Raw genomic sequence first — 23803 nt, forward strand, 5'->3', positions numbered from 1 at the left:
TTGTCTTTCTAAATCCAACAGCTTTAAACTCAATTATATACATAAATAACAAAGATTACATGTGTTCAGTTGTGCTGGTTGTTGTGTTATTTTTAGTATTCTGGAGCTGTAGTCCCTATTGTCTTTGTCATTAGGCAACATGAATAGCTGTGGCTTTTTCAAATGACATTTTTTTTTTTTTTATCAAGCTGTGTATTATTCTAACTTGAGCCTGATACAAATATTGATATTTGAGAGTTACAACATCCATATAACAATATTACATTTCCCAAACCCCTGAAAAGGTCGGATTTCAAAACTACTTTTGCATTCCCTCGCAATATGTTTTCAATTCCACCCTGAACCAACCCGGTCTCACAGGAAGGCATATAAATAGCTTGTATAAATTCTGCATGTCATGAGGACGCATTTCTGGCTTTTCGCATGTCATTTGTACGCCATGCAACAAAACTACAGTAACTTACGCACTTAGATTTAGGCAACAAAACCACTCAGTTAATTTTGGAAAAAACGTCATGGTAGGCTTAGAATAAGTACGTAAACTAAATAAAATATGTCACTAGCACTGAGCGTGGCGTATTTACGAAGATGCATTTGCATTACGTGCAGTACAGACTACTTGGCGTACAAATGGCACGCGAAAAGCAAGAAAGGCGTTCTTATTGCATGCTAAATGCCGTGCGCATTATCGTGTCATTCATATGCCTTTTCCTGCGAACGGGCTGCCTGAACAGTGGTTGGTCCAGTCCACTTATAATACACTGCAGATGCTGCAGAAAGGAGAGATGATGTGACACTTTACATTATGCATTTATTGCTCATTACTCCTTACAAAAGGCCGAGCTCCGACAGTAAACGGCTACTGGCTGTGAGCACAGCTGCAGCCGCTCTGCCTGGCTGTGGTGGATGAAGCTGTGGCGGTGGTGGATGTGGTTATTGTTCGGACTACAGCTGCAATTGTGGTTGAATCTATGATGTTATGGATATGGCTGCAGTAACTGTACCGTGACTAGCACCTGTGTATTAGACATGACAGATACAATACACCATAGGAGGTCAGGAATACAGCCATGGCTAAAACCATTTCAGAAACAGAGAGATCCCTTTCTAAAGTGAATGGGGACAAAGTCCTCGCTTTGTGTCAAAATATGTTCTACAGTTTAGACTCAGACTCAGACAAATCAAAACGATATCTTTCAAGGTTACACTCTTTTTTGTACCAGATTTTTTTCTGTGCTTCCACATAAAGTGTTTTCTTGCTGAGCTGTGGTGGAGGGAAAGTGCAACACATTTCACAGCAGTTTGTGAATAGACATAGACATGAATTTTCCTTTTATTTTTGACACCCAGCGCGACTTTCAATAACACATGACGCACGTGTCAATTTCCACTCTAGTCTTTTCAAAATAAAACTACTTAGTTAGGTTTAGGAAAGGATTGACTTGGTTAGGCTTAGGCAACAAACTACTTAGTTAGGTTTAGGAAAAGATCATGGTTTGGGTTAAAATTACTCCAGAAGTGCCGTAACTTAAGTACGGAAGTTACATGACAAACACATCAACTTTGACTTGTGGTTTCACACGGGACACAAACACTGGTCTCTTGGGGAAAGTCATGTGTTTTTTGACCTACCCATCCAACCCGATCTCCTCCCTATGAGGCGTTCGTCGCTTGTGGATGACGTAGATTACATACGAATTGATTTTGTGCTGACCATTATGAAAAATGTGTCTATGTACACGAATCAATACATTCAATTTCGTGACTATTTCACAAACTGCTGTGCAACTGGGCCAGATAGTGACATAAATCTCTTTCCTTCTAGCAATAACATTTTGTTGTTAAAGGGATAATCTGTCATTTATTCAAGTACACCATTAGTTGTCGTTCTAATTCCAAGATTTACATAAACATGTTTTGGGTTTGTTGTGTTTATCCCCATTGAAAACTATCCTATTTGCTACTACTGGAAAAGGCATTAATTCTATTAGGTAGGTGTGTCTAAAGTCAGTTAACAGTTAGCAACTGACCAAAACAAAACAAAGTGGAGGGGCAGCAACTATCTTGGAGAAGTCACAGACTATTCCTTAAAATATGAATTCAAATAGTCAATATAGTCCTCAAATCTATATGTTCTAATTGTGCAAATCTTCATATAGAAATATCATAGAATTGAGATGAGATGCACTTAAAAATATGGGGAAGGGCTCTCATTTGGACCCCCCGATGTCTATACCATGGTGTCGCCCCTGTATGTATGTGCTGTAGTGTCGTAATTTGTAGAAAAGTTGAATTTTAAATATTAAGCTTTCACACTCAATTTGGAAGTTATATATAATAATCAAAATAAATTTTGCCCATCCAGCATTGTACAAAAACGATTGTAAGTCTCATCCTCATCAAGCAGCCACAAAGACTCCGTAGCACACACACACACACTCCGTAGCACACACACACTGTTTTATTCAGTGTCATTTTGAGAATTCCTTCCCCTCCCCAACACACCTTGGCCTTGTTGACTCTTAATTCTTCCAGCGGTGTGTGTTTGTCCATTAGTGTGGCCAACCACTGCCCCCGCAGCTTGACAAGGCAGAATGAAGTGGCTATATACACCCCCTTAGTATTAAAGCAGCATTGTAGCAATTGGCCTGCTGAATATCGTAAAGAGCAAAAGAAAAGAGGGCCTGCCTTTGAATCAAAACACTCGGCAAAAAGAAATTACAATTAATGAAGTTTGTGGAAGAGCCAGCAGTCTGTTTGAAGTTCTGTAACTCAAAAGAACTAAGCAGCAAGAAACTTCTCAGCTGATAGAGATCATCGCTATAATTGAAAAGGGATTTTGAATCATGACTATACAATCAGAAGCCTGGACTCCCTGCTGTATAAGTCAGTGACAAGAGTGTTTTAGCACTCATGAACTTCAAAAGAATTATGTCCCGCATATTCTTCACTATTTCCTGTGTGTTTCATCAGATAAAGTCCTCAGTTTTTCTCTTCATTAAGTATGTGGCGTGCTGTTTTGCTGCATACTGTATGTCAGCATCTTTCAGATGGTCTTCAGATTGTCTCCTTTGAACCAGGCAGAAAACACACTCATCATCTTTAGTGCGGGAGGGCTACAAAACACTGCTGGCTGGCTGTGTTACTGCCATTGCATCATCTTGACTTCCCCACTTTAGACTACCTAATTGCCGCTCGTGCCTCGACTATGAAGAAGTGGGCTGGGCATTCATCATTGCTGCACCATTCTACTCTCCAGGACCACTCAACACTGCCATGCATGACTGTAAGAAGGGCTCTTTCTGTTGAGTATATATTTGGAGACAAATATGTTTCTAGTTTAGTTATAATGTACAATTCTCTGTACGCTTAAAGGGACTGTTTGTAAGAATCAGAAATTGCTTGATATGTACAGGAACTATTTACAGAAAGACTGCGGTCGATATAAAAATGAAGAAAAGTCAATTAGTGGTTTGAATGTAGTTTGTCTTGAGATTTGTAAGGAGCTCCTTAACAACCGATGACTTCAAACTGTTACAGCGCAAACAAGATACAACAAGTCACCCTTGATTGGACTGCTCTCTCATTCCATGAAAGTCAGCGTCCTGTTGCTCGTGTTCGTGCTCGTGCTCGCTCTACATAGACATGAACGCAGATCGCTCAAAACAGTGAGGCGACACACGTCAGCTAAAAGCACAATATCACTCTATATTTCAGCTGCTTGGCAGTAATGTTAGCTGACCAGATGAAGGTCTCTCCATGAATCAATGCTGATCCTAGTGTTAACTTTTCCTGCCCTAGCCTCCCGAACATGGCCGTATAGAACAGGGGAGACACCGGAGATTTGGTCGAAGACGTTAAAGTTTCTCGCTGCAGAGCCCCGTCACTTCATAAGACACGGTAAACCTCTGTTGGTCTGGAAGAGCTGCAGCAGTTATTTCTGCACAAACGTCCACTGTACATTCACTAGATATTCTCAGAGCTAAACTAACTCTTCTGCAGTGTGTAGTGAGCGCGCATGCAAGGGAGAAGTGGGGCGAAAGAGCGAGAACGAGCGCGGTGTGTGAGTGAAGGCAGGCAGGCAGAGGAGCAGAGTACAGCAGAGACTCCGGCCCTGGAGACCAAAGCTACGGTCTCCCACGCGTCCTCCGACCGCGGCCAACACTGTTTTGCAAGACGGGCTTCACTAGATATGACTTTGCTGTTTTGGTGCTTCAGTGTAGTTTGTGTTGGAGTCTTGTCTGAACAGCGTAGCCACACGCGAACGCGCATGGGACACCGATCCGCAATGATTTATACGTGTAAGAAGTTACAAACAGTCCCTTTAAATGACTCTAACCCTTTTTTAGACACCTGTTTGGCCCCTTTGGGCTGGTAAGTGTTTGTAGCACACACATCCCAAGCTAAAGTTGAATGAATGTTGTCATTTAGATCGTCTCCCCCGTCTCCCTGTTAGTACTTGTGTTCCTGTCGTGAGCGCGCCATACAGCGATCGATTCTAGTGTAATGGCCTTTGACTAGAAGGTGGCACTGAACCAGCAGCACATACCACTACTCTGTATTGATCGCAATTCCCACTCTACAGAACCTTTCCATGCTTGTTTATTTAGAGCCTCTGGTGTGTTGACAGAGCAAGGTAATAACTGGCCGTGTGCACGGGACGAGCATGTCAAACCAGGTGGGGAGTGCCCAGAGATCCCATGAGTGATTAAATGTGATTCATTCACTGCTGTCAGTTATTGATTGCTCATAAGGATAGGGGGGAAGAAATAATATCTTAAAGACAGCCAAAAAAAATAAAAAATAGAATCACAATAAGCTGAGGTGCAATGGCATTTGGGCTGCCAATTAAAGCTATAGGCACATATCCATTGTTAAAGTCTATATGTATGTGAGACAGTCTTTGTTATGATACCACGGATTAAATCTCAATTAGGGAAATAAGTCAATTAAGCATGCAAATGATAGCAGATGTGTATCTTTCAGTCTCTCAGCCAAGTGGTGTTTTCTTGCTCACGAGGGGAGTATCAGAATTCCTGCGTCAATGAGTTTCAATCAAGTCACATAGCTCATGTTAAGCCTTCACTCATTAATTCATTATCTTCACTTAACTGGGGCAATCCACTTTCAAACATACTCTCCAAGCAGTGGCTTTCCAGCGAGTTCTTGGCATAATAAAGTGTAGTGTGATGTTAATACTGGCACTTTGTATGCTGCATAGTTACAGATTGGGTTCTTTACATTTGATAAATGATGGATGTTCTGAATTATTAAAGAGGACCTGTTATGCTTTTGCATTTTTTTCCCTTTCTTTTATTGTTTTATATATATATTTTTGTGCATGTTAAAGGTCCACACCAAAGGGAGTTACTCTCCCCCACAGAAACACTGCTCCTGAACTGCCTGAAACCTTCGCTTGAAGTCCCGCCTTTTCTTCTTCTGTAACGTGGTGATGTCACCAATTAATACATATATAATAGCAGCAAGTTTGGGGTACGCCCTCAAACAAAGTTCGAGCGTAGCTGGAGCGGAGTCCGAAGAGTTTGGTTCGCTTGACCAATCACAACAGTGGGCGAGCTGACCAATCAGAGAAAAATAAGGCGCTTATTGAACATTAAAGCATGTAAACATATTCTAGTAGAGAACTAAAATACATGCACCTGAAAATAAGCATAATACCTCCTCTTTAATTATTCAGCCAGGCCTGCTCTCATTATGATTTCATGGTTTGGCTATTGCTAACAATTGGATTTATGTATTATTTTGATTCATATTTAACTCACAACACGGTTTTATTTCCCCTTCCTCCTAAGAGTTGGACAGGACTGCATCCGTGTATCCTGACATGGGCTTTACCACCGAACACCACAACCTGACACTGATTGTGTGATTCATTCTGAACACTCTCCGTTCTTCCTTTCACTCTCAGAAATCCTCATTTCAAGCTGTGTCTCACCAGCAGGTGCCCAAGTTGTCACAAGTGCTGTCAACTATTGTGACATTCAATTACTCCTTCAGTGCCTGCCATTATGAAAGTGCCTCGACTGGGGCACAGGAGGTCTCTTCTTCCCCTCCTCTGATTGGCTGAATTGGCCTGGTCAAGAGAGCAAGTTTCGCAGTCTGAAATGAGACGCTGAGCACACCTGACAGGGATCAAGACTTTGATGCAACGAGACTTGCTCTTTCTGATGCTTTCCAGTTTTGCCGTTAAAAGAAAAAGCTTGTGCACAAGCGTCTGTGTGTGTGTTGAGCAGAGTATTTGAAATCCCTCAAGGTTATCAGAAAAATGAATTTGGTTAGTGACGTGGAAGTAAACAACTCTCCAACACAAAGCTGTATGTATCTATATCTGAAGTGTCTTTTATAGGTGCAACATTTTTGTGTTGTTGTCAAAGAAACATCAGTGTGTCCTTGTTGTTGCCTTGACCTTCCTCTCTAAATAGCTTGCTGTTTCTCAGATGGTGGCAGGTTCTTCTGAACTGAACAGTCAGAATTGCTGATTTCCTTCTCGCTATAAAAGTCTACATTTTGAAACTAGTTCTTGTGGCCAGCTTTTGGTTTAGTGTTCTCAGAAAAGGTGCAATGGGTCAACTGAGGTTGCGTAGAGGCTCGGTTTATCTGAATGTGTATGAGTTTTTGGGGAATGTGATGATGTTTTCTACACTTTAGTTAGTGATCCTCTTCACTTTTCAGTAAGCACTAGGTTGGGGTGGCTGTAACTCAGTGGGTAGAGCGGGTTGTCCTTTAACCACAAGGTTGTTGGTTTGATCCCTGGCTCCTACTGTCTGAGTCTGCATGTCAAAGTGTCCTTGAGCGAGACACTGAACCCCAAGTTGCTTCCCGGGTGCTTTACAGCAGCCCACTGCTCCTACAATGCTTAGAGGTCAAATTTCATGTATGGACCTGTATGACAATTGAAATAAAGTTTTAAAATATAAAGTGATAAAGGGTAAAAATGAAGTTTTTTTAAAAAATATTTGTAATCGGTCCAATATTTTGGGTTATGCATAATGCTGTTCCAATACCGATACCAGTATCGGAAATCCCTCCGATTACAGCCTAAAATGCTGGATCGGGTATTGGCGAGTACAGGAGTCCATCCATCAATCCGATATCATGTTATATCATTTATCAGCTTATTTACGCTACACAGCAACAACAACAACACTCGCTACCCGATCCTGCCCGATCCTGCCCGATTGGTAGGCTACTGTGCATGTGCAAGAAAGAAGCAACATGCCTCACTTGTTAGCTACTTCCATCATCGACTCCGGAAAAAAAGGTTCGCTGTATCTGGAATCGATGATGGAAGTAGCTAAAAGTGAACCATCTCGCTTCTATCATCTGTTTAAAGTTGCGCATGCGCAGTACGCATCAGGCAGGTGCTAGTGGAGAGTGTAACGTTATCCAGAGCTAGCAAAATGTCAGCAATTTGGCGATATTTTACACTGAAAAATACCACCAGCAAAATGTACAGTATGCAAGGCTTTGCAAGTGGTGTTTATGTTTTACACTTTTAACCTGAGCCAGGCTTTACAAGAAATACAACAATCATATCACATCCATACAGGGTTAGTAATATGTTACAAAATAATAGTAATATAAATATTTTTGTTTTTAACGCAACGGTATCGGATTGGTACGCAAGTTCAGGTATCGGAATCGGTATCCGGAAGAAAAAAATGGTATTGAAACATATGCATAATACTTTAGTACTAATTAGCAAATGTTAGCATGCTAAACTTAGATGATGACTATGTTGAATATTATACCTGCTTTGCATAAATATGTTAACATTGTCATTGTGAACCTGTCAGCATGCTCCCAATAGCATTTAGCTCACAGTGTGGCTCAAGAGTCTTGTTTGATATCTTCTTAGAAAGTGAAATTCTTCTGGGCCTTCTTCAAGATGTTTTTTTTGTAAACCTTCATCTCTCGGTTTTAGTTGGTTTTATACTTGCTAATTTGAGTTTTTCAGAAACACCACACAATCATACAGAAGTGTGGTCGTGACCAACCATTGATGTCTGATCAGAGCAGCAGTGTATCAATTATCTGATAGTATATCATCTGCTAAAAAGTTAAAAGCAGATGAATGCGCAGAGCGGACTTAAGTTGCAGGAGGATTCGGGTTGGTTCACATCAGCAAACCTCCTGAATCCCACTACAGAGAGATGTTTGAACCACATTTAGACCGGTTACCGAGTTCTTTGTAGTGATTTCATAAAATGTCAACTTGAAGTTCAGACTTTCCTCACATCCACTCAGCTCTATAATGGATCCTCTGAGATATATGACATGGCCTATGTAGTTTTCCTTGGGGATTAGTTTTTTGAAAAAAAACATCACCTTTTGAAGAAGCAATTATCTGGGCGTCCATTGCATCTGCACCACCATCGAACACTGAAAGTCCAGAAATAGCAACAAAGTCAGCTTTGCATTTGTGAAAATATTAAAATAATTTGTCAACATTGTTTTCTGGAGCTACTTACTCTTTATGTTTCATAAATATGGGCAGAAAAGATGCAGCTACTTGTGTGTGTGTGTGTGTGTGTGTGTGTGCTTATTGATGCATGATGGACACAGTTTGTACTCTTGTGTGTTTGAAATCACACCTCGCTGTGTTCTCTTTTGTCGTGTTTAAAACAGTATGCTAATTTAGGCTGTTTGTTTCCAAAAGCAACATTACCAAACAGTAAAATGTCATGTAGGGAAGCCAACAAATTTAATGTGTGAAACTGTAGCTTTGTCAGTTTCTAAGGTTTCTATTTTTGTGGTGTGTGTGTGTGTGTGTGTGTGTGTGTGTGCGTGTGCGTGTGCATGTGCGTGTGTGGCTGTGTGTTTACTTATTGTGGGAACTGTTGCATATAATCCATAAACAGTTACATTATTGGTACTCGCTACTCAGTTGGGAATAAAGATCATCTGGGTCCTCATTTATAAATTTATAAAACTCTGCAGAGAATCCACGCTAAATGTTTGAGTATACGTGCAAATGAGGAAATGCCCACTGTGCGTCAAAGAATGTTCTGATTTATAAAACCTTGTGTACGCCTGCCAGTGCGCAATTTCCTTTTTTAAATCCCAAATCAACTTGGAAATGTGTGCACATGGATCAGCCTCAGATCCCGCCCTCTACATGCCCACATTCAACCGTAAACGCTCAATGCAAAACACCTCATGAGTGTTGATGCATAGAAATGAGCCTGCTCACCATTGGTTATTGACGGTGAATCATGGCAACAACCGAAAGCGAGGCGCTTGTGGGTGAGGCGGCGCGCAGCAGTGGGGTCACAAACAAAAACAAAATGCAGTTAGTTGTTGCTGCTGCGATTAATGCGGTGATGCAGTGCAGTGTTCATCAAATGGAACGGTACCTGAAATAAAATAAATATATATGGAGTCTAATGATTTGCGAGAGCTGTCACTGACTTTCTTTTTCCAGACTTTGCTAATTTACGCAGGTGCAGGTGGTGAAGATGTGCCAGGTGAGGTTATTGGAGAAGGCAGAGAATGTGTGACAGCCACTGCGGTGTCTCCAGTGCGCCTGACAGCACAGATGTGTTTACTGCACACAAACTATAACTAAAATCATACTTGGAGATATATACACAGTATTAGAAGATATTACACCCTGTTCTGCAATGATTTAATGCCACGTTAGCCTAGTTAACGTGGTTGAGGTGAAAAGGACTTGGTATATTCACGCTTAAAGCTGCAGTGGGTAGAAATGAAGCAAACATGATTAAAAAAAGTTATTTTTATGAAAATAGATAATGTGCCTCTGTGTCCTCCGATGTCCTCCGGTGCTTCTAACTGCATCTGCAAGATTTCACAGACCGGAGGAAAACAACCAATCACAGCTGAACTGGAGACTGACGTCTCTGAGAAGCTGTCAATCACTCGCAAACTCCGATCAAACGGTCAAACTAGGCAGCGCCCCCTTGGCGTCACGCCCTCCTTGGCAACTCGCAAATACCTCGCTTTGTCCATCCCCCTTGGTGTCACGCCGCCTTGATGTCATGCCCCCTTGGCAACTCCCACATACCGACGCTTTGCCCCTTTCGCACCAGGATTAGGCAACAAAACCACTTAGTTAGATTTAGGAAAAAACTACATGGTTGGGCTTTAAACTACTACGTTTGTAAACTGAAAATGAAACTGAGCGTTGTGAACATGGGACACAAATGAACAGCTGATTGTAACGTGAAAGTGAAACTTTACACACGGGACACGAACAGTGCCCCCCTGATGAAACCCTTGTGTTTGTTGAACCCATCCACCTCCTTTACCGCCTGCCCTGTGTGATGGGTTTACATTGTAGTTAATGAAAGCCTGGTGCGTCTCATACTGATGCTTTTTTTTGTACGGGTTACAGTGAGGATTATTTCAACGTTTGTCCTCAGAAGTATAGAAATACAAACTGGTGTCTGCGTGTCTGTGTATATTTGTGTACTCATGGGCATTGACCTTACCACATCCCTTTTTACTCTGGTTGTTAATTAGATTTGATGCAAACAACTCTGAACCAGTGCTTCATTAATACACCAGTGAATATGTGCTCAGTTTGGAGACAAGCAAGTTATATTATTACACTTTCTGGGGTTCCCTGATGCTCATATTTTCCAATCTTTAAGTTCCAATCTTTTCTTATTTTTTAAAATTCTAAAACTTAATTAAAGAACTTACCTGACAAAAGATAGAAGATCATAACCCAGACCTGACCCTATGATGTTGCTAGCAAACAACACACACACACACACACACACACACACACACACCTTACTTAGCTGAGTGTGTTACCTGTTTATAGTGTCATTTCCAGAGCATTATCGCTGCTTTAGAAACTCAGATAGTATGATTTCAGGGCCCTTCAACCTAACACCCTAAGGACTGAGTTGTCAGGAATCACAATGTGACAGCTGTCAGCATGTTTAAAAAAAAAAAAAAAAAATTGATGTCACCATAGTGTGAGATGCTCTATTTACTAATGACTTAGGACTGTCATTGCCAGTCATATCATGCTTGAATCCAGCTCTCGCAATGTCGGATTTGTTGTTATCAAACCCTAGCTTGACGTGACATTGTGACACGTTTGGTCCAATCACCAAACACAAATTTGATACCTGTAACAGAAACTCATTAGCTGTGACTGGACGTGTGAGCTGAGCTATGTCACGAATTGTCTTCAATCAAACTAAAAATAGAGTTACAGCCGCTGTCACATGACATGCAATGCTTGCCAACTCTTGTCATTCAGAGGGGTTTCAGCTTTCTGATAAGTTAGCGTGTAAATCTGCTGTTAGTCACCTCGGGCGTGCAGTTGTCATTCAGTGTTCCCTTCTCATTTTGTTCCAAGTGCTTCAAAACAAGATGTCCATCGATGTGAAACAGAGGCTTAGAAGGGCCAAAACTCAAATGAAATTACCAGTGTGCATTTAAATTTTGGCTGAACTTCAGATCGGAGAAAGAGTGTTTCTTTTTAACACTCAAATTGACTATTACACAACAGACAACCCTCAGCTAAAGGGTGAAGACAATGTCGTAATGTCCTGATAAAGAAGATGAGTGTAGTGTAAGGTAAGTGGTTCTCAAGATTTGCTGTCTGCCCCAATTGGAAGCAAAGCATGCCACCACAACCCCAACTAATCAATGTTTTTTTTTCAAACCTTTAATAATTTTGGGGAAATGTGTAACAAAACGGCTGATGTTTAGCAGCTATTATATCATGTTCACCATCTTAGTTTTGCATGATAGCATGTCAGCACTACTACCAAGGTTAACAAACACAAGGCTTTCATCCAGGAGACCCCTGTTTGTTACGTTTCACTTTCACTTTACAATCAGCTGATTTTTCGTGTCACTGCGTCCAGTCACATTTTCACTGTAAAAACGTAGTAATTTTGAGCCCATCCATGTTGTTTTTTCCTAAACCTAACTAAGTGGCTTTGTTGCCTAAACCTTAGCAAGTGTTTTTATTCAATTCACAACATTAAGCACGTGTTTGCTGTTATATCTACCTAACACATTCGCACGAAAAGCCATATAAATTCCACGAGAATGCGCAAAGAATTTAACGTTCAATAAGTTGGCATTTCTTGATTTCCATGTGTCATTTGTATGCCATTGTATCCTGTACTGACTGCAATGTAAATGCATCCGCGTATAAATGCTACAGCAAAAGTTTGTGAAGTAGTATAAAAAGCGAGAGAGACCACATGCGTACATACATAGGTCCAACAAACACTGGACTTTTAACCAGGAGACCCGTATTTGAGACCGTTATTGACAGGTGTGTTGTTTTGTAAGTAACTTTAGTGACGTTTGTCACGTGACGATTTTTACGTGTTTTTTATTCACGTTTGTGACGTGTTTTCCGTAGTTGTGTTACGTTGTTTTCGTAAGTGTTTTACTTAGTTGACGTACTTATTTTGAGTCGAACCATGATGTTTTTCCTAAACCTAACTAAGTGGTTTTCTTGCCTGAACCTAACTGTGGATGTTTGCGTGGCGAACAAATTACACCTGAAATGTCCGTGTAATGTTATGGTATTTATACGTCGTCCGGTGAGACCAGGTTGATCTACAAGACAAATGTTTAGTAATATCAGAAGGACCACCACAGCCTTGGTTCTGTGCAGACAGCCACAGCAAATATATTTGCCAAATATTTAATAGAGTCTTCACTGTTGTCAGTTTAACTAAACTTCACAGTAAAGTGTTTAGCATCCTAATGCATCTTAATCTTCTCTACGTAGAGGTAGCTGACTTTAAAAATGTAGCTCCAAACTCATTTTAGACTTCTGATTCACTGTCACAGTTTAATTTTGTCAATTTAATTGCTTTTCTTTGGCAAGGTTTCCTGTTATGTTTGAATACAAGATTGATTCTTTAAGCTGTTATTACAGAAATGGCTGAAAAAAACATAATCCCTCGGTAAAGTTGCAGACACTTTGCCACTTTGTCTGCTGTATCTCATAAACCCAGACAGTCAAGCATGAGCAAATTAAATGCATCTATTGCAGATTTGTGCATTGAATGTCTCTTGACATCATGAGGTTTAAATAAGTCATTTCAACCTTCCTAGACTCTCCAGCCTACACAGTATTACGTTGACAAACAGCTGTGTAAATACAACTCCCTCTCATCGAAATTACACAGTTTTACAAATTCAAATGTATGTGCTGAAGTCCAATTTAGTGTGCAGTTGATAGTTTACAGAGCACTCTCTTTAGCGCCTTTGGAGACCAAATGTGTCTTATTGCACAAGGTCGTTTAAAGCTTTTTCTTATAGTTTGTATTCATAGCTATGCTTGTGCTCATACATTTGGGTATCTAGAGTGCCTACCAACCCAAAAACTTTGATATACGACAACCCAGTCAGTTTTTTTGTTGGCTGCCTAGATCAAAAAACTTGTGATTCAACAAGCCATTCAGATTTGGCTCCCCTTCCTATTTCACAGGCTCATTAGAATATACCGCCCACAGCTTGAGAACTACCTTTGTAAAGGTGAACCATATTTTTCTTGCAAGCCAATCAGAGCAGACTGGGCTTTTTCGGGAGGGGTGCTTAATGGAACCACACTCCTATCTGTAATTACATTTTACACATCCATAATAGCATTTCTCATCGTCAAAATTGTATTCCCACTAGTCAGAATGGTAATTAAAGATTCTTAGAAGGAATTGTACAGTATTTCAAGATATCTAAAATATTAATTCTCCTATTCAAATTTCAATTTAAGATATCTTAAATCCTCAAAATGTATAACAATTAATAGCTAGACTGGATATGTATTGCAGATATCCATAATTCAATTATTCCTAGTCAAAAAGAACATTTCAAATATACACAATGACATTCTTCATATCCACAATTGTCATTCCAGATATCCACGTCGTCATTCTTCCTAGAACAAATGACATAAATTAAATTTGAGATATCCACAATTGGATTTTTGATATCTAGAATGACCATTCTGGATATTTGCAATAGAAATCTTACTAGGAAGAAATCCCATATATTGCCCTTCAGATATCTACTATCCAACTGTTACTATAATGTTTGCTAGATGATTAATTTGCCAACATTAGCTAACCCAGTCATTTGTCTTATGGTCTTGATTGATAACAGCAGCAGTTAAGTCATTCATTCTTCCTTATCCTATTCAGGGTTGTGTGAGTGGAGTTGACATTGGGCTGACATTGTGGGCTGACATTGGGCTGACATTGGGCTGACTGACATTGGTACACCCTGGACAGGTCGCCAGACTATCATAGGCTTACACATAGAGACAGACAACTATTCACGCTCACATTCACACCTACGGGACATTTAGATTCAACAATGAACCTAACCTGCATGTCTTTGGACTGTGGGAGGAAACTGGAGAACCCAGAGAGAAAACCCACGCTAATACAGGGAGAACATGCAAATTCCACACAGAAGGGCCCACAAGCCGGGTTTGAACCTGCAACGTTCTTGCTGTGAGGCTAGAGTGCTAACCACTGCACCACCGTGCAGCACCAGTTCAGTCATTATTGTACCAAATAATTCTGCTGTTGGTTTCATTTTAGCTACAGGATGAATCTTACAGTATGTGGCAAGCTGCTCTCTTTAGATTGGCCCACTATATCCAGCTAAGAACGGCTCTCGAATCTGCTAAAACACCAGTATAGGCTAACCTAGGTCAACAGGATGGTGATAGTGCACCCCTGGGTGAAATTTGCAGTCGAAACATGTACATGATGTTGTCCAGTCACATTTACTCTTCAAAGCTAATGAGAATTTAGTAACCCTTGGGGTAGAGACTCCCATTAATGATGTGATTGATGTGCTAAGAGTAGAAGATCTCTTCTCTGCATGCAATGACCACACAATGAAAACAGACCAGTGAAGAATAACAGTGTTCAAGAATAACTTAATTACACTGAACCAAAGCCTATTTGTCTAGGACCGAATAAAGCTGACAAAGCGTTTTGCTCAATGTGTCCCCATAAACTGAGGCTCTTTCTCTCTCAGCGCAATCAACTGCACACCTGTATCCAATTGATGGATACCTTTCAAAGTGTATGGGATGGGAAATATATTACAGAAAATGTTGCCCAGACAGGGAGGTCCACTTTAGGCTTGATACAATGGTGTGATGTTGTAAATCTCCTGCAGTCAGGGTAGAAGAAGCACAACATACTTGCCATGAGAGCATGGTGTAGGGTAGATCCCCTGTCCAGCACCAGAGTTGTACAAACAGCCTTTTCCAGTACCTTGAGGATGATTTATTCCATAGTGGAGGTATCTGATTTCTCAATCAATCACCCATTTTCCATGTATGTATGCCAGCTGGGGTTTGCCTTGTCATGTCAATGATTGGTTTGAAGGTTGTTCCCCTAATCTTTTATGTATCCACCATTTCTTTTACAGCTGACTATCAGTTTATTTGCTTTGAGTTGAACCGAAGGATAATGCAGTTTGTGTATCTTCTAGGCAAAGCTGCCAATGACCTTGTGAGGTAAACCTAGGGAGCAAGGAGTCAGAATCAAAACAAGACAAGGCGGAATACAGTACCTGCTTATATTCTATTGAACCATGCCCGCTACTGGAAAAATCTATGTTGATATAAATAAATGATGTATATCTCTGTTGTATTATATAGAGATTGGTTTTTAATGTCTAATACATGTGAGGTGAGAATTTTGGATCATCTGATCTTGCTTGGCCCCCTAGCAGTTAGCAGCTCTATCTCTCTCTCTCTCTCTCTATACTCTGGAGTCGCCCAGTTCAGAGGACTAAGAAAAACAGATATTTATGGTACTGTGGCACGTCATACTTGTGAAAATTAGCTCTTCAATCTCTGATGGTAAGAGGCCTCCAATACCAGCAGATGAGATGAGAAAACATAAGCTAAATCCCAATAAGCTCACATTGTGTCACTGTTTGTTAAAACACCCAGTACCCAAACAGGTTTGCTGATCTGCATGGAGGTGGTCAGCTTTTGGGAGATGGTCATACTTGACTCTAAATCGAGTAAAAACAGAAGTGATAATCTAAACTGTACCAGCAGCTTTCAGCAACATCGTTCATGAGGGGATGGAGAAAAGAAAGGCCCCACTGATACATATGGCTATGCCACAATAACCCTCCATCAGCAGAAAGCCTTGCTGTCATGCACCTTTAGGGCCTCAGTCTTTCTGTAGATTGACATCATTTTCAGGAAGTTATTTGACCTTGTGCACTTGCTGATTATGCAGATAGCAAACAGTCAAAATCTTGGAGTTAAATTTTTGAGTACATCATATTTTTTTACGCTTTATCACTTTGAAAACTCTGAATTGGGACCTCCAGGATTGAAGCACTTCTAATATAATCGATGACAATTATTTTTGGACAAACAAAATCCTACTGAATGTTAACAATACCACAAATGTAATGACACATGCCAGCTGCATTGGTCTATTTTTCTATAGATAAAATAAGTTTATTTGAAAATATTGTTCCAGTGGTTTGAAAAAGACCCTGGAAGAACAAGCATGAACCTCACAAAGCTATTATGTGCAACTGCATCATATTATAAGATGCTTATCATGTTGGATCCTATGGAAAGGAATCACTCGATGTGGGTCAGTAAATCACGGATATAGTCTGGTCCTCAGAAATGCACTTCAGTGTTGTTTCCAGGCAGCAGACTGCTCACGCAACACCCCACTCCTCCAAGACGTCATGTCATCAACACTATCATCTTAGGGCTGTAAACGTATAAGAAAAAAACTAAAATAGACCTTTAGTCATATTTGTATTTAAATGTTGACTCGTGATTAATTCATGCTTTATCATGCTCGCAAATGTCACAAATGACTGCCCTTTAACCACAGCATTGACACAATATATCATTTGACCAATAATTAATTTCTACTAATAATCATTTTTAATTCTATGCAATTAATAGTTCAAAGAATTCAGTATTTATCTATTATGTCTGAACACTCCATATACTTTGAGTCAATTTAGCAGCATTTGACATGAAGTATGTCATCTGCCCATGGCTGAGAGGGTCTGTACACACCAACTAATGTGTGAACACGCCCGTGTATGCAGACACCCAATGTAGAGTGCGCCCTTCATAAGATTTAGTATGCTTCAAAGGGAGGTGCTTGTTGGTTAATTGAACAGCGTCTGTAGCCCACTCCACTTGAACTTTTCTAATGTTGCAATTAAGGGGCACTGCATCACAATTTTAAAATCTGATAAGCACGCCTACTTCATGCAGTGATTGGCCACATGTGCAGAGGTGGGAATGGGATTTGACCTTCTCTCTCAAATGCTCATTTTGTTATGCTTCACATAACTACTTCTCCCCTATTGTGTCTACAACCAAAAGCAACACTATGAATGGCTTTGAGGAGAGGCTGTCTGAAAGTGTGCACTGTTATCCCCATCTCGCCTTTATTTATGGCAGTTGGTTGTATCATAGACTGTATATAAGAAGTGGACGTAGTCACCGTGACGTCACCATTGGTTTGTGGAATGCCATTTTGAAGCGTCGAGTTTGGCATTTAGGCTGGAGCCATCTTGGTCTTTTGCAACCAGAAGTGACACCAGAGGGTGGAGCTAAGTACAACCGAACGCTGAATACGACATTTTTAGGCGAACAAAATGTTACAATTAACTTTCATGAACTGAAAACACACTGTGAAAGAGTTAAAGTTCTAAGACAAAAACACCTAAACCGGACAACGCCGTGGTGGTGACCTGTCAATCACAAGGTAGCCCCGCCCTAAAGCAGCCCCTGCTTTATGGTCTATCTGACTCTAAATGGGACCATAATTTACTAAATGAACATCATGCTGTATTGAAGAAGACTTGAAACTAGCGATTGAGACCATAAACTCATGTTTACAATGTTTACTGAGGTAATAAATCGAGTGAGAAGTAGGCTCATTTTCTCACAGACTTCTATACAATCAGACTTCTTTTTGCAACCAGAGGAGTCGCCCCCTGCTGGCTGTTAGAAAGAATGCAATTTTAAGGCACTTCAGCATTGGCTTCACTTCTCAGACCTCGGAGTTGCCCACTGGGTTTTATACTCATCTTCAACTGTGGCCATTCAGAAAAGGTCAACACTTTTGCCTTCAGATGTGTTCAGATGACAATTCGTACAAAGTAATTTGGGTAACACTTCATTTTACAGTCCCGCAAATTACATGGTAAGGAGGTGATAGCTAGCAAGTAACCTATTTGAAACTTTTTTGGAATTACTGCCAAATTACCCAAATATTTACCTAAAAAATTGAAGAGCAGCACACAGCCGCTTCTCAAGCCTAAGGGCCCCATTTTAACCATTTTATGCTATTTAGCATATAAATAATGTTTATAATAAAGTCATTTTCAATCAATTTTGAGGTAAATATTGGGGTAATTTGGCAGTAATTCCAAAGAAATTTCAAATCGGTTACTTGCTAATTATCACCTAATTACCATGAAATATGTGGACCTGTAATATGAAGTGTTACCGTAGTTTGTTTAAAGCATACTTAACTCTTTACGGTTTGAGCCAGGTGGGCAGTCATGGACTGACCATATCTTATTACACACAGCTGGAATTCATTGTAATTAACGGTGATGTGTGAGGACTGAGACGGAAACATCAGGACCAATACTTTTGCTGACTTTTGCCACAGTGTTTGAATCATACTGCATCGAGAGATGGACGTTGGAGAAAGGGATTATGCTGCAGGAGTTCTTTGATAAATTTCTGTGTAAACTACTGTGAAGACTTTGTAACTGGCAGGAACCAAAGCTAAACCTCGCTCCTCTGTGCAGCAGCAAATATAAGAAACTTTTCACAGCCACCTTTCTTATCTAAAAAGGATACCCAAGAGCATTATTTCAAGGTTTTTATTGTCATGGTGAACAGTAGGGTGACTAAGCTAAGTGACTATATTATTTTGGAATTTGATTTTCACACTACTGGAATTTGTAATGAAGCCTACAATACCATTACATCTAACATCAGCATGCATCTTTGGTTTCATTGGATTTGCATAAAACTAAACTGTCCTAAAATGCAGGGTCCAATGCATCCAAGATCCACCAAAGTTAGCACACACACAACAAAAGCAGGTGTGAGTCATTTACAAATTTGTTTAGAGAGTTGTAAATAGAAACTCATGAAATATGGATGGTCTGGATTATAAATGAGGAACAAGCAAACGCCAGGTGCCATTAATTTGTTCTGACGAAACTATCAATAGTGATAACAGCAGCTGCATGAACTACTCCCCTCAGCACAGCGTCCTTTGTTATCTCAGAGAGCTGCTTCCTCTCATTTAAAAAGTAGGACAGGAAACATGAATTTGTATTCGACTGGGCTCAATATTATAAGAGACAGCGACAAGAGCTAAGGTAATGGCATACCTATATCTTTGTCATATACTATATATTTCAGAATGTCATGTGATTATATTAGAAATAGATAAATTATGAAATATGACTTGTCAAAAAAAAGTGGTTTAATGGCACAACCTGCCTGGGAAATGTTGTCAGACTAGATTTTTTCTTCTCTACATTGAAAATGTTCCATCCATCCATTAAAGGGGCTGTATGTAAGAATCAGAAATTGCCTGTTAACAGTGACACATGCGGCCGTCAAAACGACAGTCATCGTCTTGTTGCTCGCACTACGTAGACATGAGCGAGCACTGGTCAAAACAGTGAGACAATACACACATGAGACTGAACATGATTGACAGCTAAAACCATAATATCACTATATATTTCACATGCTTGGCAGTAATGTTAGCTTATCTGTCCAATAGGAATTTTACCAACTCAAGGTCCATTTTGATACCAAAAACCAAACAAATATTCCTCCATGAATCAAAGTCCAGTCGATGATGATCCCAGTTCCCTCCCACCCCCCCCGACGTCAGTCACATTCCTGTTTTGCAGGACGAGCTTCACTAGATATAACTTTGTGGAGTTTGTGTTGGAGTATGACTTGTGGTGGGGGCTGGTCGTTTTTTGGCATTAGCAGATTCTATTTATAACCAATCGTTAGCTACGGTTGCACACTGTTAGCCCTGTAGCGGAGCTGAAGAGAGTAAAGGCACTCGCAAGCGCGCATGACGTCACATCCATTGGATTTTTGCGGAAAAAATGGCCTCAGCCGTAGTGATCCACCTCTTTGTTTTGTGAATTTGCTTCCCTTTCCAAGTGACTTTGACCTCTGATAGTTTTTTTGTCTGTCTGGCTGCCTGCCCGATCCCTTTTAATACTGTTTGGCTCTGCATGACCTTCCTTTTGCCAAACTGTGTTCTTTCTACTGACAAATGAAACTCCGTTTGTACCTAACTGCTCCTGTTTGTGGGTTTCGGTCCAGATAATGTCTGAACTATCACAAAATGGATGATTTGGCTTTTACTGAAGACAGACGTGTTTTGATAAATCACCTCACGCAAGAGCACTCACATCTCAATAAAGTACAATGAAAACTGGTGCGGCATATGATTAAATATCAAATATATTCTGTATGTAAGACAGGTGTTCTGAGACTTGATTGTGATCTCATATCATTTGTGTGTTTTAATGCATAACATAAATTATTTGTAATGTTTTCCTTTTGGTTTTGTTTTTACAGAAGTCGTAACTCTGATTCTCTGTCTCGCTGAGCTCTTCAGGACAAGACTGAGGGACTGCGTTTTTCTCGGAGACGTAGTCTCCGTGACGTCACCTATAGGTTTCTGAAGAGCCATTGTGAAGCTGAAAGTGGGTGGCTCTGGCCATCCCCATCCTGGCAACGACGTCACAGCCCAACTTCCGGCTAATCCAAAAATGGGCAAAAAGGTGGATCGTTGGTTGAGCTGAGGCGGGCCCGCGGTTGACGCAGCAGAGCAGACAGCTAGAAACCTACCTGTCACTCAAGGCGGCCACGCCCTCAATTATGCCTAACATTAAGCCTTAATATAATTTAAACGGGTGAGTTATATCAAAATTCACCCCCCGTACAGGGGTTCTGTCATGAACGGGGAAATAAGCTACAGAAACCAAAACTTTCATACCAGGCTATAAACATATTTATTACCTCCACCAAGGCCGAAGGCCTAGGAAGGAGGTTATGTTTTCACCAGCGTTGGTTTGTTGGTTTGTTTTTTGTCCGTTAGCAGGATTACTCCAAAAGTCTGCGATGGATTTGAATGAGATGTTTTGGAGGGGTGTGGCTCAATGAACAACCCATTAGATTTTGGTGGCGATCTGGATCATGATCCGGCTTCAGGAATTTGTTTTAATAACTGTGCATTAACACAACAGGCTATAACACATACGCAGTGTAACTGATGACGTGTTCATGACGCGTAATCCTGTCTCTTTCCTGCTGCCAGCAGAGAGAGGGACAGAGAGAGAGCGGGGGGTGGAGGGAGGGGGGGACAACTGTAGATTCAGCGTTTTTTTCACATTAAGTTTTCTTTTGTTTCTGTGCAGTTTGAATGAAGTGTTTTACGATGCTCCGCTACGTACAGCTGATCTCAACATAAACTAGAATACACGTGGATGATGGCGCAAGCTGAACAGAGAGGGGGGGCAATCGTACGGGCGGAGGTCTGCGCTCTCCGAGTGCCATTCTAGTTTCTGATGTAAAGTTTGGCATCTTAACATGTCGGTCTATGGGATTGACTCGCTTTTGGAACCAGCCTCAAGTGGCCATTTGAGAAACTGCGTTTTTTGGCGTTGGCTTCATTCCTCAGCGCCGGAGGTTGCTGCTTGGTTTTTCTCACTAATTAACAAATATGGATTTTGGAAGAGGATCTCATAAGAGCCTCCCAAGCCCAAAAAAATAATAATACAATGCATTTAGGATAATACCCCCACACTCAATGATGCATCCACGGAGCTACTCCAATCACAGCCCAGCTTGCAAACACACACTTTTATGACTCTGCTGCTTTAGTTATAAAATAGCAAGCGTGTGCAATCAAAAGATAATTGGGAGCTTCTGGTGCAAATGAATCAAATCCACCATCAATTTCCATATTTCCCTCCCTTCATTTTATTGCTCCGTCCTTGGCCCAACATGGACGCAGTTTGAAACAATGTACTATGTGAGGTCAGAGAAAGATATTGTAGCACTGTGATTTATCTTTTTTAATTCCAGAAACCCAGACACACACACAAGGAACCGCTGCACAATAAGGTTCAGGAGCATATCTGCTGCTGACACAAACATTTAATTAATAGGAGAGGGGCCTATTTCTCACACTTATCATAACACCGTTGTTCCGCTGATCTCATTAACACCTTTTGTCGATATGTACTTCCCAGAATTCACTCTGAGAGAACACACAGAACAGCTTCCATGCGGGTTCATGAAGCCATCTTGTGAGTGTACTGTCTCTCTGAACAGTTGCTGTGGCTTTGTACAAATGTCGTAACAGCCACATCTCGTCTCTGTAGTTGCACACACACCAATAAAATCCATCTCCATGCTTCTGTCGCACCGACTAGACTGCTCATGCCTTGTTTTGAATTCTAATGCATCCTTTACCTTCTCTGTCAGTCGCAGATCTATACGACACCTTGGAGAGATCACTGACACTGTATCCAGTAACAGCCAATTCCAATATCAAACGTCGATCAATACAAGCAGAGCGAGATGGCTGAACAAGCTTGACACGACACAAGGGAGAAACAAACTAAACATTCAAATGAAATGGCGTTTCCTCCTGCTGTCTTGATGTCACGGTTTACAATCTGGACACTATAAATTCCCATCTATTAGGTAGCATAAGGCTTATAGCAGTTCCCACAAAGCTACAGCACATTGGCAGATACTGACAGCCTATTCCACTTTCCCTCATTGTTTGAAATCCCAAAGTTTGGATTTGTAAAAGGGGAAAATGCGTTTGCGAGTGTGGCACGGCCACGCTCAGCAGGCATCGACGGCGACAGAGATGACATTGCGGGTGGAAATCAAAACCAATTACAGCTTCGGAGTATTGGTTTTAGGGGGTTTTACAGGTGGCAGCAGCGAGTTGGGGAAAAGATGGCAGAAAAAGAGGCCATAGATGGAGGGGAGCGAGTGATGATGTAGATGGCAGAGGAGGGAGTGAGCTCCTCGAAGCGCCTGTGAAAATCAGCGGCCCCCTGGGAGACCAGCTGAGCTCAATTACCAGGAGAATACAGTTGCAAAGGGAAGCCGAAAGGATACAGCATCGATCTGTCACACACTGACAGCGGGGGGAAAGAGAGCGCTGGCGGAGAGGGAGGGGTGGGCGGCAGACTAGAAACGGAGTGAGAAAAAGAGACGAAATTGGAAAAGGGAGCGAGCCAGAATAAATAGTGAAGTAAAGGAGGGTAGGCGTAAGCGAGAAAAAACAAATTCTGCTGTTTAAAGGCAGATTATACCACCTTAAGTATGTGCATACGGTGAATTTATAGTCTAAGACAGTGCAGTTTATATTCCCCAACAGTTCTCTCGAAAATAAATGAATCATTGTCAAATCAGACTACAGTCTTTATAGACAGTCATTGGAACGAATGTACAATCTAGAGTAGGGTATGAAAAATGTACCTAACTCATTTGTATAATGTGTTAAATAAAGAGGCAGATTTATCATGCTTCATTTCAAATAACAGTTGCATTGGTGCTCAGAGAGCACAATGTACCGTTTATCTGAAGATGATACTAGACCACAACCATGAGATTATTTCAAATTAATTTCATTATTGCAATTTTTGCAGTTTGCAATTTCTTCAATTTATCTCTTTGTCTTATTTATTTGCTCAAGGCATATTTGGGTGCAACGCGCAACCC

This window comes from Sebastes umbrosus, chromosome 2 (assembly GCF_015220745.1).
Source record: "Sebastes umbrosus isolate fSebUmb1 chromosome 2, fSebUmb1.pri, whole genome shotgun sequence".
Lineage (NCBI taxonomy): Eukaryota > Metazoa > Chordata > Actinopteri > Perciformes > Sebastidae > Sebastes > Sebastes umbrosus.